Here is a 17849-nt window from a genome sequence, read left to right on the forward strand (position 1 = left end):
TGTGACGAAAAAATCGGATCGTCCAATTTAGGACGGAAATTAGAATTCGTTGTAACTTATCAAAGAGGGAAATTTAACTTTTTCCCCAAAATTTTGACGACAAATTTGACTTTTCTTCAATTTTTGACAGCCAATAATATATGACGGATTCCGTCATAAATTAGAACATAATATTTGATATTTTTCAATTTTCAAAAGTATTATTTCATGATACAACCATATTAATGTCAGCATTTATTTGTTTGGGTGACATTTTAGAAATTTCAGAATAAAAATAAATATTTTGATAAAATTATTTAATATGAAACATTGAATATATCACTAATATATATATATATATATTGTCATTCATACAGTTGGATCGATAAAAAATATTTTTAAAATAATCGAAAAACAATTAGGGACTAAGCACTAATTTCTTGTACAAGTCAAACTCATGCTTAACTGTTAAAATGACAAACCAAATAAAATTATTTTGATATATAACTTTGGTTATATCACTAATATATATATATATATTTACATCCATACGGTTGGTTCGATCAAAAGTATTTTTAAAATATTCGAAACACAAATTCAGAACTAAACATTAGTTAATTGTACAAGTCAAACTCATGATTGACTGTTAAAATGGCAAACCAAATAAAATTATTTTGATAAGTAACTTTGTTTATATCACTAATATATATCTATTGACATCCATACGGTTGGAATGATGAAAAATATTTTTAGAATAATCGAAACACTTTAGTGAGTTGATCATTGTTGAGTTAGGTTATAAGTTAGGAGGTTTAATAAGAGAAGTAAAAGTATCTATTATGCTAGATTCTTTATGATGCTTGCTAACCATCTTATTGAGAATATTGCTGTTGAGAACCCAACCAACAAGGTGAATTGTTGGGTTCAAGAAGGGAGAGTCATTGTTGATCTCAACAGGGAAGTCACCACAAAGAGGTGTTTCTCCACTACTTTCCAATCATGGGGGGACCTCATGTAAGTGAGGTAAGCACCATTGTCTCCACTCTTCCAACCTCACATATTTGTTTGCCTTCAAGTATAGCCATGGCAACTCTGTCAATGACCCAACAGATGCCTACCCAAGCTACCAAAACAACAATTTCTAAATCCAAATCTAAGAAAGCCCCTCTGGTTTCTCTCAAAAGAAATCAGTTGCAAAATCTACTAAACACAAAGAGGGGAGTGTGAAGGAGAGTGAGCAAGGTGAGGGAAAGGGTGAAAATCAAGAAAGCCCTAAGGATAAGGCTAGTGAGTTTAGTGTACCCAAGCCTAGCCACACTACAGTTTCCCAACAAACTATGGTTATTAATAAGGATATAAGCTCAATTCTAGTTTCATCCTCCCAAAAGGATATTATTATTGAAACATGCTCCCAACCAGGAGCACAGACCAAGAGGGTTAGGGACACAAGTTCACCACAGATTTATGCTAGAAAGAAAAGATCAAAAACCCTTGGGGATGCACAGGGAACACACATAGTGCAAACTGCTGCTAAAGACCCAGTCACTGCACCATCTCAAAATCAGATTAATGTGGCTCCAATAAATGTGGAGTCACAGCCAAAATCTTTAATGTTGAAGCACCTAAAATACCAAATTCACCCACACACTCATTGGATGTTGACATGATTAATACATCACTTCCAAATTCTCCAACTTTAACTCTATTGGAGAAGCCAAAAATCCAAGCAAGTGAGCATCATCTTTTAGAAGATTTGTTGGCTCACTTGCCAATTCTTTCTGAGTCTGTTGAGACATCTGTGCCTAAATTTTCATTAATCTGCACAGAGTCTACAATAGTCTCCACTCCAAACTCATTCATTTCTTCTATCCTGGTGGATATTCTTCATCCGTCGAGTAGTGATTGTATCCCGACGGATGAGCCTAACAGCAGTCATCCATCGGCTAGCCAAACTACTATCCCGATGGATATTCATCATCCGTCAGGAGTCTTTGTACAACTTAAAAGTCCTTCAATTATGACAAGTGCAGATGACTTAGTAGTAGTGCAATCACTCTTAGGATTGAAGGCAGGGAATGAATTGAGTGAGAGGCTGGGTTGCTCCCAGGCAAAAGGTGAGAAAATGAGTGAACCTATGCAGTCCATTTCTTCAGGACTGGCAAAAGTGAGTGAGGAGAGTCCCACCTTAGATGGTGAAGGTGAGGGTGTGAGGGTGGGAAGCCAAGGGGAACCCTTGATGTAACAAAAGAGAGATTATAAGAAAATGCAGGTACAGGAGAGATAAAGGTGGACACCATTGCTAGTGAGTCAATGAATGTTAGTGATGCAGAAAGGGAGAGACTATTTCAGCAAGAATATCAAACTGTCATAGATTCTATCTCCCTGGATGCTGAGACATTTACTCATCCTGTTACAGCTTATCAAACTCTAGTTGTACAGGGCAATAAAGAGGCTGAAAAGATGCTCAACTTAGTACACACTACTCAATCTCTACAAAGAGCAAATGATGCAAACACTGTTATGCCTTCAACTACTGGCAGTGATTTTAAACTGGCTGAACACTCATTTGGGGATGCTGGTGGGGATGATGAGGAAGACAGCATGAGCATAAGGGGAGATGCGGATATTCCTGCGTGGATGTTAACTAAAGAATATTCCTACTCACATCTCCAATCCACACTATTCAAGCTCATTCATGACACCCAAATAGCCATTCAATCATCTACAAATGTCAGCACAAAGAGACTACTTATAGCATATCTTGAAGCTCTTCAGCTGCATAAGATTCAAGCTCTCCAACACAGTCAAAGTGTGGATGAAATCAAGCAAGAAGTTTCTGAAGTAAAACAGGATTTCATAGCAAGGTTGGATGCTAGACTTCCTGGAATCACCATGACTGAGATAGCTCAGAAACTTAGGAAGGAAGCTGATCTCAATAGAAAGGTTGAGGCCATGGACTCTAGATTATTTGATATGGAGAAGTCAATGGCCAAGATACTTGCTAACCAAGAAACTCAGACTGCTCTACTCCAACAGTTGGTGACTGCTCAACTCCCTTCCACTCAACAACTTGATATTATCAAAAAAGGGGAGAAAGTCTCATCAAGTGAGGGGGAGAAACAGCTCAAGTTAACAAAGTAATTGTGCCAACAATTGCTTTCACTAAGCCACCAGGTATGGACAGCATTGATATCATAAATCTGGCACCAGCAAAACTGGAATCAAATGACAAACTGCTAAAGATTGATGTAGCAACAGCTGAGAAGGAACTAAAAGAAAAATGGAGAAGAATAGATGAAGAAATTCAACAGAAATTTGGACCAATTCAAAAATCAGACAAAATCTTTAATCATCACTCTAAAGTCAAGAAGATTTATGTGAATGAGATGAGTTTGAATTATCTGGAAAAGGGTCAAACTTCTTGCATCAAATCTCTAAAGGCAAATCTGGTCCTAAAGCCTAAAAGAAACTACTCAAAGCTCTCTGACAAAAATCCTATGGACACTATGTTTGAGACACCTAGGCCATATAAGAAGAAGTTGTTGGCTAGGTCAATTGCATTTTTCAAAGATCCTACTGATTTAGCACTTAAAAAAAGAATTGCCAAAATCTACAGAAATGGTAAAGAAATTTGTGTGGTGGTTGAACACCCTCTGTTTGTAGAAGCTAAGAAGGAAGAGAAAGAAAGAATCGGGAAAGAAAAGAAGCAGGCTGCCTTAGATGCTAAGAAAGCTCAAATAAAAGAGGGAGCAAGCTGCAATCTTGGCCAAACTTCAAGATGTGAAGACTACAACTGAGATTTCTGCAAAACCATCTATGATTGTTGAACCTCAAGATCAGAAAATGCAACAGGAAACCCAACAGATAAAGAAACCAAGGTACAAGCAAAGAATCAAGAGAAAATTGGACTTTAGGGATGAGGAAATGGAAGATTACATTACCAAAAAGTCTACAACTTCAACCTGAGACAATCAAACCCTCAGTGGTATTTGAAGAATTCAAGGTGGTGGGTCCAACTAAGAATATTCATGGTGAGCCCATAATTCCAAAGGATGAGCCAGTAGACTGGGATAGTTTGCCAATTCCTGAATTAAACTTTCCCATCTTCAACAAGACAAAGAAAACAAAGACTAGAGCAATCAAGAAAGTGAAGCCTGAGACTCTTAGATCCATGACCCTAACCAAATCTCAACCCACAGTCAACAAGGAAGATATCTTATACATCTGTGACATCAAGGAGTTCTCTGAAATAAACCTCTACTTGGAAGAATTGGAAGAAGTAAGAGGGATTGATTCTTACAAACATCTTCCTGAAAGGCTGGTGTTCAAGTACCAGGGAGGGAAAGAGATTACATGGCCACTTCACAGGATTCTTCAAAAAAGCCAATATGTACTGATAAAGGTCTATTCATCCTTCAAGAAGAACTTTGGATTTAATATGACTGCAAGGAGAATAGTCCTAAAGAAAATAGAGGAGCTAAGGAGTAATAGAGCCAATGATGCACTTCCAAAAACTCTGTCTATTCCCTTCACAAGAAAGAGAGTGCATTTGAGGCCTTATTGGCTGATGGAATTCTTGGATGATAAGGGAGTTAGAAGATTCTTCAGACTGGATGACAAACTGAGCATCTCTAGCAATGAGACTCTTTTGGAAATACAAGAAATGTTAGATTTATCTGAAGCTGATGAACTTGAATTCCACAGACAACTCCAGAATCAGATAAAAGAGAACAACAGGAGGCTTGGGAAGAAATCTAGACAATCAAGGAAATAGATTTATCAACTCAGACTAGAGGAGCACCTTGATAATGATTGTGAGCAACTCTTTGTACACTTTGCTTTGTTCAATTTTCAGTAAATATTATAACACTTATCAGTTTTATCTATTATTTTTCAATCTGTGTTTTTAGGGTGTTTTGTTATCATCAAGTTTCTCTTAATTTATGGCTACAAATTGGGGGAGATTGTTAGGAATATATTGTGAACTTGATGATAAGTTTAACAAATCACCTTAGTAGATTTAACTTAGTGCATTTTTTAGCACTCGACGGATAATCTAATATAGTCCCGATGGATAAACCTTACAGTCCCTACGAATGACAGATTAACATCCATCGAGTGAGTAGCTTATGTAATAATAAGAATTGTAGCATATTTCTGCAAACAACTTTGTGTAGATTCTGTAGGAGTATATGAATCATGTTAACTACTAGTGGATATTCAGAATAGGTTGATTAATTGTAAATATGAGATGTCTTGTAATTCTGTATAAGTGAAATAGAGTCAAGTGACAAATATCTACCTGACGGATGATCAACAAAGCTACCCGACGGATGATCAACAAAGCTTCATGACGGATGATAAACACGTACCCGACGGATGATCAAATTTAAATATCTGTTGACAGTGACAACACAGTCACATGTGTTGGGTGTTTGAAAAAGGAATGTGACAGCCTGTTAAGCAGGAATTTGAGAACAAAGAAGTATTACCATTTTGATGCAATTATGAAGATATTCAAAGATGCTGGAATAGAGTAGGAAAGCAGCATGAATTTAGACTAGATATATTTTGTTTTATTATCTTGTCTTATTATCATGTAAACTTGGTTATATATAAACCAAGTGTAGCAAGTAGAAAATTAATTGAACTAAGCAGATACATTTTCAGAGAAACATATCAAGCTATATCATGTAAGCATATCTCTGTAGTTTAGTTGTTCAAACTTGTAAGCAGTTGTGAGCTATTCAAGCTTCACAGGGTTCTCATTCGATATATATATATATATATATATATCTGGTGGGTACTTTCAAATCCACCAGAAAGTTTTAAAAGCTCTTGTTTTTATTACTTAGTGTTTTGATTTCTATCATCTCTTTATTCCGCACAACTGCTAATCAAACACTGTTATATATATCGAGTTAGAATTGTTTTAAAATCTGAAAAAGTAGCCAGAATTACATTCAACCCCCCCTTCTGTAATTCTTGTTGTATTGTTAGGGAATAACAATTATAGAGGAGTTTCTTTATAGTAGAGAAAATCTCGAGCCCGTGGAGGAGTTCGGGGACGGGACTAGGGGTGAGTGGACTCTGATTGCTGAGTAATTAGTCACCACGAACCAGGATAAAATCGACAGTATCGTCTACCTTATTTTTATATCATTATAATCTGCACTTAACATACTTGCATACAAGTAGTTAAAGTAAAAGACGAGAAAAAAAATTTAAGAAGCTAAGCTCTAAATTTTAAAAAGGTGATAAGCTATTCAACCCCCCCCCCCCTCTAGCTTACTTTACCCTTACACATGACCTATCAGTTGGTATCACATCAGTGTTTTTAATCTTATATATCGATTATCACGATAATCTAGAAATACGATAAAAAGTATATCATAACGGATTTTTGACTATCATAAAAGTCGTTCCGTAAAAAGAACAGCTTTTAAATTGTGTACACAATTTAAAAGAACTCTCGTGTTCACGACCAATTCTATTTGATGGCAAAAACTTTGCCACTTCGAAAACACATTTTAAAATATACACAAGATCACAAGGTGTCAAGGTTTGGATGGCCATCGAGGATGGGGTTCTTGTACCTATGAAAACCGTAGGTGATGAACTTATCGAGAAACTAGTTAGTGAATATAACCTCGAAGAAAAAAGTCAAATGAACATAGCCTCTAAAGCAGAAACGGACTTGACTAGTGCGCTTGTAGAATAAGAATACCAACATGTTAATAATTACAAGTCTTCACAAGAAATGTGGAACAAATTGGTCATTACTTATGAGGGTATAAAAGATATTAAAGTATCATGAATGGACACTTTAATTCAAGAATATGAAAATTTTAAACTCCACGAAAGCGAGACCATCATCAATATGGAAAAGAGATTTACCCATATAATTGATGAACTTTCACAACTCGGACAAGCTTATACTACAAACCATAAAAATTGTATAAATTTAAAAGTTTCACCTCTTAATTAGAAAGTTAAAATTACCATAATAAAAGAAATGCATAACCTAAATTCATATTCAATCGGTAGCTTATTCAATAAATTTCGTGCCTACGTGGAAGATAATATTCCAGAAAATGTCATTCCTAAAGTCGAAGATAAAAGGAAGAATATGGCCTTAAAAGTAATTTTAATCGATGAAGATGAAAATGACGATGAGTTGAACGAAGAATTGCAAAATCTCAATGAACAAAAGATTGCATTACTTTCACGACAACTTCGTCAGGTTTTGCAAAGTATAGCTCAAAGATACGAAAAAGGTTTCTTTAATTCGAGTAACCAACAACGCATATTTAACTCAAAAGGAAGACCAAATTACAAAAGTAATAATTACTTATCTTTGAACTTTAACAAATGTAAAATATGCAACTACCGAATATTGGTTATAATAATAACAATAATAATTTGAATTTTTTGAATAATTATGTTGCACCTAAGCCTAAGGAACCATCAATTGAAGAAGAAAATGATTTGTGTTTTAAATATAAATAACTAGTTCATTTTAAACGGGTTTGTCCAAAATTGGCTAAAGGCCGAAGCCTAGTAGCCGAAAATGGATGAGACTTAAGTGAAGATGAAGAAGCTCTCTAACAAAATGAGGGAGTTGTCAACTTGTGCTTGATGGCGATTGGTAACGAAGAAACATTGAAGGAAAGCTCCATTATTCATCAAGAGGTAAGCCTTAATCCTTTAAATAATTCGGCTTCTTGTAATAGTAGTAATGATCTTGATTTAAATTTTTCTAGTATTGTTCATACTGACTTAAACTTATTGGATCTATTTCTTCTTGTAAAAAGAATGAAACCTAGTCATTACGATATTAATCAACGATTTAATATGATCAATTCGGAAAGGAATAAAATGTGAGAAATAAATGTTGAACTGTAAAAAGAGGTCACTCGGTTCGCCGATACTTAATTCAAGACATAGAGTAATACGATTTTCTCTCTTTTCAAAATGAACATTTGAAACATGATGTAAGCATTAAAAAACAATTCAAAAACATCAAAACGAAAATGCTTAATTTATACTTCAAACAGAAGAGATGGAAAATGAAAATGATTCAATTATCCAAAAACATTAATGATCTCCACGTAGATATCCTAAATTTAAAAATTGGAAATGAATCATTGATTTAAGAGAATGAGAAAAATAGTGAACGGATAAAAGATCTTGAACAATCCTTAATGAGAGATGTTAAAAAAGAGCTTCATGAAGCCTTTAAAGAAAAGGAATTTGACTACCAAGGTATCCTAGCACAAAAGGATTACGAATTTACGGAAGTGACTAGTAAGTTCAAAACCAAACTTAATGAACGAGAACAAGTTATATCGGAACTTAAAGTGGTTGCATTGGAAGATTATAATCTTCAAACCGAAAATAACAATAAGCTCATAGATCAACTAGATCATCAAGAAACCTTTCTAAATAATAGGATTAATATCTTATTAAGAGAAAATGAAAATCTTGAGAGAACTGTTAAACAATTCACTAAGACTAATGTTATATTAGATTCAATGTAATTTAACTTTAAGGAATCACATAACCTGGAAGATTTAGGATACGATTCGAACTCTCCACCTAAACGAGAAGTTCAAATTCCTAAAGCCTCAAAGGATGAATCTCCAAAGTCATCTTCGAACAAATGTTCATATTGTAATAAAGAACAAACAAGCTAGTCTATATTGCAAAGCTAAAAAGGGTGAATGAAACGGAAAGTATAAATGGATTCCTAAAAGTGAACTTACAAAGAAAACTAATGAAACGAAATTTATTCAAAACAAAACAAAAATGGTTAAAAATGAAAAGAAGCAATTAAAGTTTCATTATCATCAAGAACCAATTAGTTTTCAACAACAGAACGTCAAAAATCAAGCTAGTACAAGTACTAATTTTAGTCGATTTTTAAATATTCCTAAACAAGGACATATGAACAAGAATTCTAATGGTTATGATCAAACTCATAAGATAAATGCTTATTTTATGCCTAGGAATACAAGCCATTTGTAAAATAGATCAAGGCATAATTATGTAAAAAATAATAGATCATGTGTTGATCATAATATGCATTATCATGATAATTCATATAGATAACACATGAACCATCTTACATATACGAGACTTGTAAATGCTAATATTGTTCCTAGAAATGAGAAATATGCTCCTCGACGGAGTCCCTATCACATTTCAAATACACTACACCATAGATTGCCTATAACAACCCTAAAAAGGTGTTGCTATATGGTACAAATTCATTGCAATATGGTCTATGGCAACGTATCTTGAAAAAATAGGCGTAACGTTTGGTCTCGTTGCCATAACGGCTTATGATAACGAATTTGGGACCATATTGCAACAGAGTAAAGAAGTTGCAAATTTAGTTTATAGCAACGTTTTTACATTAATAGCAATTAATATAAAAGCATTGCAATACATGAGGCTGCCTATGGCAACATTGTTTTCCAACTTTTTTTTTATAATTATTGCAATACATGGACTTATGCAACATACTTCAAGTTAATTGCAACATATTTCGAGTTAATTGTAACATAGTTTGTTAACAAAATTGAAGTATATGGCAACCATTTTACGCTCTACTATAACATAATTTTTTTAAAAAAAAATGGGCATGACCTTTAGATTTCTTTAACAGCCACCAAACTTAATTGGTATATCCACAACACAATCCAACAATAATCCACAAATAGCAGTTTTCACAACTTCTGGTGTTCCAACATCCACATAAAAACCAAGTCTAACAAAAATATAAAGGTCTTAACCAAAAATAGTAAAGTTAAGTTCACACGATCATAATCTTAAGTTAAAATTACACAAAACAAAATATGTAGTAGTACTAAATCTTCAATTTTCTTCAAGTGGAACTGCCTCTTCACAAGCGTCGACCAACAATTCTTTTACATTGATGTTCAGCGACAAATTCTCCTCGGCCAACTATCCTCATATCTTCTCCACTTTTTAGTTCATTTTCTCCTCCATTTTAGAAGCTAACTCCTCCCTTAGCTTTTCTAGTTTTGCTAAATTTGTCCTCTCAATTTTCATAGCATCTTTCTTAGTTTTCCTCGTTATGTCAGTCCTTCTAACCAACTAGTTTTGCCCATGACCATCAAAGTCCAGCTGAACTTCTTCCACTTCACTGTCACCACCAGTTTCTGCTGCATCACCTTCGACCTACGAATGATCTAAATATGAGTATGTAAAAATTACAATTCATGCATATTTGCGACAAGAAAATAACTGATGTGGTACTTCAGTAGGATTCTTGTGAGTCTAAGGGTAATTATGTCCTTTTCTAGGGGTCTAAGGTATCTTCTTTTTATTTTTCTAATATAAAAGATAGAGTGTAGCAGAAAAAATTATACGACTTATTAGTATTTGTAAATTTAAATTAAGCACAATTCTTAAGATTCTCAAATATTGGCATACCATATCTTTTCCATTCTTTGCGAAACTTGTGCCACCAGCATTATGCACATCAGTGACCTTTTTCCGATTTCCAGCACTTGTTACAGCTTTGGTCTGCACATCTTCATCACCCCAATACTCGAGCAAAACCTTGAACTTTTCAAATGGAATCGAGGCAGGCCTGTTCTGCAGTCTTTCCACATCAAGACTGTATTTGGTATAATATTCCGCCTTGACACGACTCTTATAAATCCTCACAACTCAGCCATAGTCCTAAGTACCCAGCCTTTACCTTCCTCGGGAATGATATACTTTGTCTATACAAAATATGCAAAATATATCCAATTGAACAATGATCACAAAATAACAAAACTCAACATGTAAAGCAGAAACTAAGAAAATATATTTGATGGTGTTCACCTGGACATACTCCCACCAACTATTTTTATGGCTTTCAGGAACCACACTCCAATTAATATAATCAAGTGGCACACATTGCCTTGCTAGAGTCCCCATAAAGCTACTCAACTCGGCTCTTATTTTACTACTTTCATCCACCGGTTGAAGCTTTTTATTCAAGGTAATCACGGGTATGTCTTCTAATTTTCTTGTGAAGGCATGATTCATATTTGAAGGTCCTCTACACCTCTTGGGTTTAGTTGTATCTATCAAAGAAGATAAACAAAACTATAATCATAAATTGCTAGAAAATATCTAATCTCTTTGGTATGTGGTGAATTATACCTCCAACAATTGTAAGTGTCATCAATTTTCCCCAAATCTTCTTCTTCAGCATCAACGACATGTGTGGCTTCCTGTTCCAGCTGAGTTTTTTTAGTGCTATATATGTGCCCATCGTACCAACTCCATCATTATCCATTTCCCTTTTTAGTTTTTTAAATTGTGCCAAATCAGTAGGTAACGGTGGGGGAGGTGGTAATGGTCCCAGATCACCATGTACTGGTTGCACAATCTCTTCCACATTGGCCTTGGAAAAAGTAAGGCAAATAAATTGGAGGGTCATGTTCTTATTAATGTTAAAACAAGTTAAATACGACTCATTGGATTATATAATTAGTTAGTTAGAATATTTTACTTAATCTCAAAGCAAAACACGTGTAACAAATTTTCATATCATTTTCTTCACTCTATAATACAGTTTTCACATTATTATATATAAAAAGATTGTTCAAGTTTAACATAAGGTCATTTTCTTATAAATGTTAAGATGCATATTATTCGAAGAAAATGCTAAAGTAAAATTAATTTAAACTTATCGTACCTCATGTGTAGCCGCAATATTATTCAATGTTTGTGAACGCGTCAAACGCGTCGATGGCTTGGTGACAGCCTTCACCTTCCGCACTTTTTCTATTTTCTGCATAAACATAAAACATAGAATAAATTAATCAATTTCCATAGAAAATATCATCATGAAAATATAAATAAATAATTAAAACAAAACATGCATTTAATAGTGATACATGTATCGTGGGAACTTCTTCATTTTCACTATTTTCCAAGCTATCATGGCCTAGAGTATATTCTCTGTCACACTCGGACGGGCACTCTTCAAGTGATTTTTTTGCTTTTTTCAATTTCTCAGAAATTAAACTATAGGCCAATTGTTTTATTCATTTCTCCTCTAAGTACCTCTGATTTTCTGCAGCCCTTTTTCTTCTTTTTTCCTCCATTAAATCAATCTAAAATAGAGGGGCAAAATGACACAGCAAACCTTAACAAACAGATAATAATCTAAAATACTATGGTAAATAAAATAGAAAAAACAGAGCATTCAACATTTTATTTTAAACTAAATTACCTCCGAGTGAATTGCTTTTTCAGCATTTCCTTTTGCATTCTTTTTTTTTATCTTTTTGGCTGCCTTTTTTGTTGCGTGATGCCATTCACCTTCAACAACCAACATGCAATCGGTCGGTTTCTTCTTCTGTGCATTTTCTTGTACAACTGCAACTTCTTCTCTCGGTCCCGACTTCTCAACGACCAACTGTTGGCTATCATTTTCCAATTGCTTCTTCTCAGCATGTTCTTGTTGAAGCCCTTGTATTGTCACAAACTTGCGTTTCAATTGCAATTCTTGACCTAGAAAAATAGCAAAGACAAAAAACAGATACATTTTACAACTCAAATATATTTGTAATAAACATGATTTGAGAAATACAGTTTTACCTTCAAAGAAACTTGCCTGTGGTTGTATTATCACATGATGCAGCATTTGTTTTATCGGCTCTATTGCTTTGTCAACAACAGTATTGATATATAGATCAAAATAGACACCATCAGCCAATCCTTTTACGAGTTCTATTGCCTCAGCATCATTAGTAATAATTTTCCAACCACCTCCAGCTTTCTTGACATAAAGTCCTCCAATTTTGGTGTATTTGCAGTCTTCCATTACATGCTCCATAATTAACGAGAATGAAAATTTATCAACTTCCATGACATTAGGAATCTTTGTACAAATGCCACCTTGGTATTTAGTTTTCAGAAACTGGCCCTTGTGATGAAACCTGAGAAGGAAATAGTCCGCCATCCTGAAATTAAAATATAAAAAAATTAATTAGTGAAAGAACTAATGGCACAATGTAGAAATGACTAGGGGGATATAATTACACAAAATACAAGTAGCAAAAAATACAAAATAAAAAGTGTTGATATTAATATCAAAATTCATTACATTAATTTAAGTACGATAAAAAAACACATTACAAGTAACAACAAATACAAAATAAAAAGTGCTGATATTAATATCATAATGCAAAAGTAGTAGCCAATTCAAGATACAACTAATTCAAGTACTGATAAAAAAAGTCACACTACAAGTAGCAGCAAATGCAAAATACAACAACTAATTCAAGTCCGGTCATTCGCCAAGTTCTTCATTTTCTTGCTCATCATTAATAGGAATATGTCGTCTCTATACCAATTGACATCATCAGCTGTCTGATTTTCCTTATAAAAATGTATTGGCACATCATGCATAGTAGGCCCACTGACTTCCTCAAGAACATCACTTCCTTGTAATTTATCATTACACTCCCTCGGCATTTTTTTAACAACATAATATAAATGTTATTCCATACAATCTTGAATATAAAAAATTTGTTGTACTTGCGTAACTAAAGCAAATGGATCACCTTTTTGGTATAATCTATTGAAATTGACTCGTGTGAGCCCACAACAATCTTTGTCCTTACGATACCAACAACAGTTAAACAAAACTACATTCAATGCACCCCAATAATCAACTTCAATAATTTCTTCAATTGATCCATAGTAACTAACATCCCTAATTATTGGATTTTGATCTTTTGCACTTGCAAAACTTGTGGAATCTGAACCCATTAATTATATAACCAGTGTGCTTTTTAGCTGCTCGTTGAGGCCCCTTTGTCGGACTTAACAATTATTGTGAACACCCCTTTTTTTTATTAATCTCTTCTTTTAACCAATTATGAAATTCTTTTGTATGTGTCCTCTCTCGGTTGTACTTTTTTGACTTTCCATGAGTATCATATAGGGTACGGTGTTCCCTGCAGTTTTAAACATAAAATGCACCATTGATACATATATTTTACATACACTACTCTTATATACTTATACAAAAAGTATGAAAAGAAACATACTTTATCAGTTTCTCGACCTCCATGTCACCACAGTTAAAGAGTATATATCGATGGGCATCCCATTGCTTTTCCCCTAAATGAATAGCCTTTCCATCTTTGTTTCTCCTGGACCCAATGGGTTATCCCAAATTTTCTTTACCTTCAGTATGTTTTGTTTCCCTTTCATCACTTAAAACCCGAGAACAAAAGCTCAAGCACTCTTCGACCAAGTACCCTTCAGCTATGCACCCTTCTGGTTTGCTCCTATTACGAACATATGACTTTAATTTGCACAAATATCGTTCGATTCCAAACATCCATCTAAGATGTACCGGTCCTCCTAGTTCAACCTCTTTGCATAAGTGAATTGGAAGGTGAACCATAATGTCAAAGAATGCTGGTGGAAAGATTATTTCACATTGGAAAAGTATTTCTATAATTTCCTCTTGCAACTTCGGAACATCCTCCATATCTATAACTTTCCCACATATGCCCCTAAAAAATTAACCCAGCCTAATCAAAGGTATTGCAACCTTTGGATCCAATGTTCTAATCACAACAAATTATAGTAAGTATTGAAGAATAAAATGTGCATCATGACTTTTGTATCCGTAGATTTTTCTTTCACTCATTTACACACAACGACTGATATTAGATGCGCATCCATAAGGTAGCCTAGCATTTAACAACACCGAGCAAAAAATTTCTTTTTCTTTTTTTGTCATGCCAAAAGTAGCCGCGCTGATTTCATAATGCTTGTTATCAGCGGATAACACGGGATAAAGAACCTTACGGATGCCCATCTCTTATATATCAAAATGAGCATTTAGATTATCTTTACTCTCGCCACTAATATTTAACAAAGTTCCTAATATTTTGTCGCACACATTCTTCTTAATGTGCATGACATCTAGGTTATGTCGGATTAGATGACCACTCCAATATGATAATTCAAAGAATATAGACTTCTTTTTCTAAGGGCAATCTGAAGTCTTCTTTTGTTTCATTTGCTTCCCAAAATTATTCTTATATCCACGTAATAGTTCTTCAATTTATGCTCCAGTTAACGGTGGTGGACAAAACTCTGTCTCGATTTGATCGTTAAATCTTCTTTTGTCAAACCTAATCTTATGGTCAGGTGGAAGGAATTTTCTATGGTTCATATAACAGACTTTTCGGCTATGCTTCAAATAGGTAGACGATGTGCAATAATGACAGTTTGGACAACCTAATTTACCCTTTGTACTATAACCTGATAAAACTGCATACCCCGGAAAATCACTTATGGTCCATAGTAAGCTCGCACGTAACGTGAATGTTTTATCAGAAAAGGGATCATAAGTTTCTATACCCACATCCCACAATTCTTTTAATTCGGAAACCAATGGCTGCATATAAACATCTATTTCATTACCAGGATACACAGGTCCGGGGATTAAAGTTAAAAAAATTATGTTATTTAGTTTCATAATCAACCAAGGGGTAGATTATAATTAACCAGGATAACTGGCCAGGTGCTGTGAGTTAAACTCATAGTTCGGTAAGGACTGAAATCATCCGCCGCTAATCCTAACCTAACATTTTGATTTTCAACCGTAAAATCTGGATATCTAGCATCCAGTGACTTCCGATCCTCGGCATCGGCTGGATGCCTTAGCTTCCCGTCTTTGATGCGTCCTATATCATGCCATATCATTAGCTCAGCATATTCTTTACACATGAATACGCGTTGCAGTCTTGGTTTCAGCGGAAAGTATCGCATCACCTTTGCTGGGATGTTATACTTTTTTCCCTTACTGCTAGTATCAACATCCCTGGTGACATTATCCATAATTTTCCACCTTGAAATTCAACATACTTTGTATTTAACTTCATTTATATTTTCATCCCAATATAACATGCAATCGTTCGGACATGCATGTATTGTTTGGTAATGTAGACCTAACTCTTTGATCATATTCTTGGCAGTGTTAAAAGATGAAGGCAGATTAACTTCGGGGAAGCCGTCCTTTATTAACTCTAGTATAGCAGTAAAGGAGGACTCGGTAAATCCATGAATTCACTTCAACTGGTAAAGATTTACTATAAAACCTAAACAAGTAATTTTTTTGACTCGGGATATAAAGGTTATTTTCCCTCTTCAACAAGCCCATAAAATTTACTTGCATCCTGATTAACCCCCTTCTTACCTCTACAATCATCATTATATTTATACGTATTATCCATCATCTCATCAAAATCATTACCTAACCCAAACCCTCTGTCACAGCCCTGATCTGATTTATTTTGGTACTTAGAGGTTAAAATCTCGTATATCCAATCAACGAATGATGGCTAAGGACCCTTACAGACTTGATGATCATACACATCATCTATGGACTACCAAAAGCGATTACTACAGTCCTTTCAGGGGTATTGTACTTAATTTCCAACACCAAAATTAGAGAATGCATTTGTAATAAATTTCTTAGCCCCATTACGATATTCTTCACTTTGTTTAGGATGTAATATCCATTTCATATTTTCAAACCTATTTTCTACAAAATTTCACATAAACAACACATTTAAAAACAGGGCATACACATATACTAAAAAAATAGGGCACTTAAACCGTGGACCAAATTAAAAATAAAAAAATAGGGCATTTAAATTTAACAAATACATGTAAATCCTATTTAACACAAAATATTAACAAATTAACCCTAATTTCATACATACATGTAACAATAATACCCAAATAACTCTAATTACCACATACATGTAAAACGAAATGCAAGAATCAATAATTGACAGACAATTAAACCCTAGTTAACACTTAATTGAGTGAAAACATAAATAAAGAAGCATGAATTAACACCCATCTGGAAATAATAGAACACCCATCTACAAAAAATGAACATTTCTAGAAAAGAAAATTTGGGAAAAAATGAACCTTTCGTGCTTTAAACTCCTCTAAGCTTTAAATCTCCTCCTTCGTCATGTTTATGTGTTCGAGTGTGTTTGTGTGTTTGAGAGCGTGTGAGTTTCGGGGAGTTAAGAGCGTTTGAGAGTGTGTGTTTGTGTTTGAGACTGTGTGTTTTTGTTTATTACTTTTTTCTTTAGCCGAGAATTTTTTTTATAGAAAGCCCGCTTAAAATTTTGCTAAGTCTAATAAAATTTTCAGAAAGCCCGCTTAAATTTTTGGCCCAAATCTTCTATATATTGCAACGGTTACGTAAAGCATTGTAATTGCATGCCTTGTGTAACATCCCCCAAGATTTATTGGTTCAATCGCAATATTTTTAAAACCCCTTGCAATAGACATGAACTCCTATCCCAATAGCAACGTTTTTGAAAGAAAGTTTTGAAATCTGGTTGAGAAAGCCAATCTATGGTGTAGTGATAGGATTCAAGCATCTTAAAATCTATTCGGCATAAATGACGAATATCTTATACCTAGGTTTTTATATTCAATATGATGTACTAACACCCGGACCCTCAAGTAAGAAGGGTACCAAAATGTTTAATTAATCTTTCGTATAAGTGTGCCTTGTTGCAAAGAAAGTTGTATGGTATCTTGATTGTGGTTTTTCACTGCACATGACAGGATTAAAGCATGACTTGATCTCTATTAGCCAACTTTGTGATAATGGATGCAAGGTTACATTTTATCCATCTCATTATTCCGTCTTTGATAAAGAGGGATAATTGGTCATAATATGTCTAAGAGATAAAAATGTATACGCTTGTGACATTAGTCTACACCATAAACAGCCTATTGTAACACCAAAAAAGTGTGAATAAAGGCCAAAAAGCGTTGCCGAA

This window comes from Apium graveolens, chromosome 3, assembly GCF_009905375.1.
Source record: "Apium graveolens cultivar Ventura chromosome 3, ASM990537v1, whole genome shotgun sequence".
Classification (NCBI taxonomy): Eukaryota; Viridiplantae; Streptophyta; class Magnoliopsida; order Apiales; family Apiaceae; genus Apium; species Apium graveolens.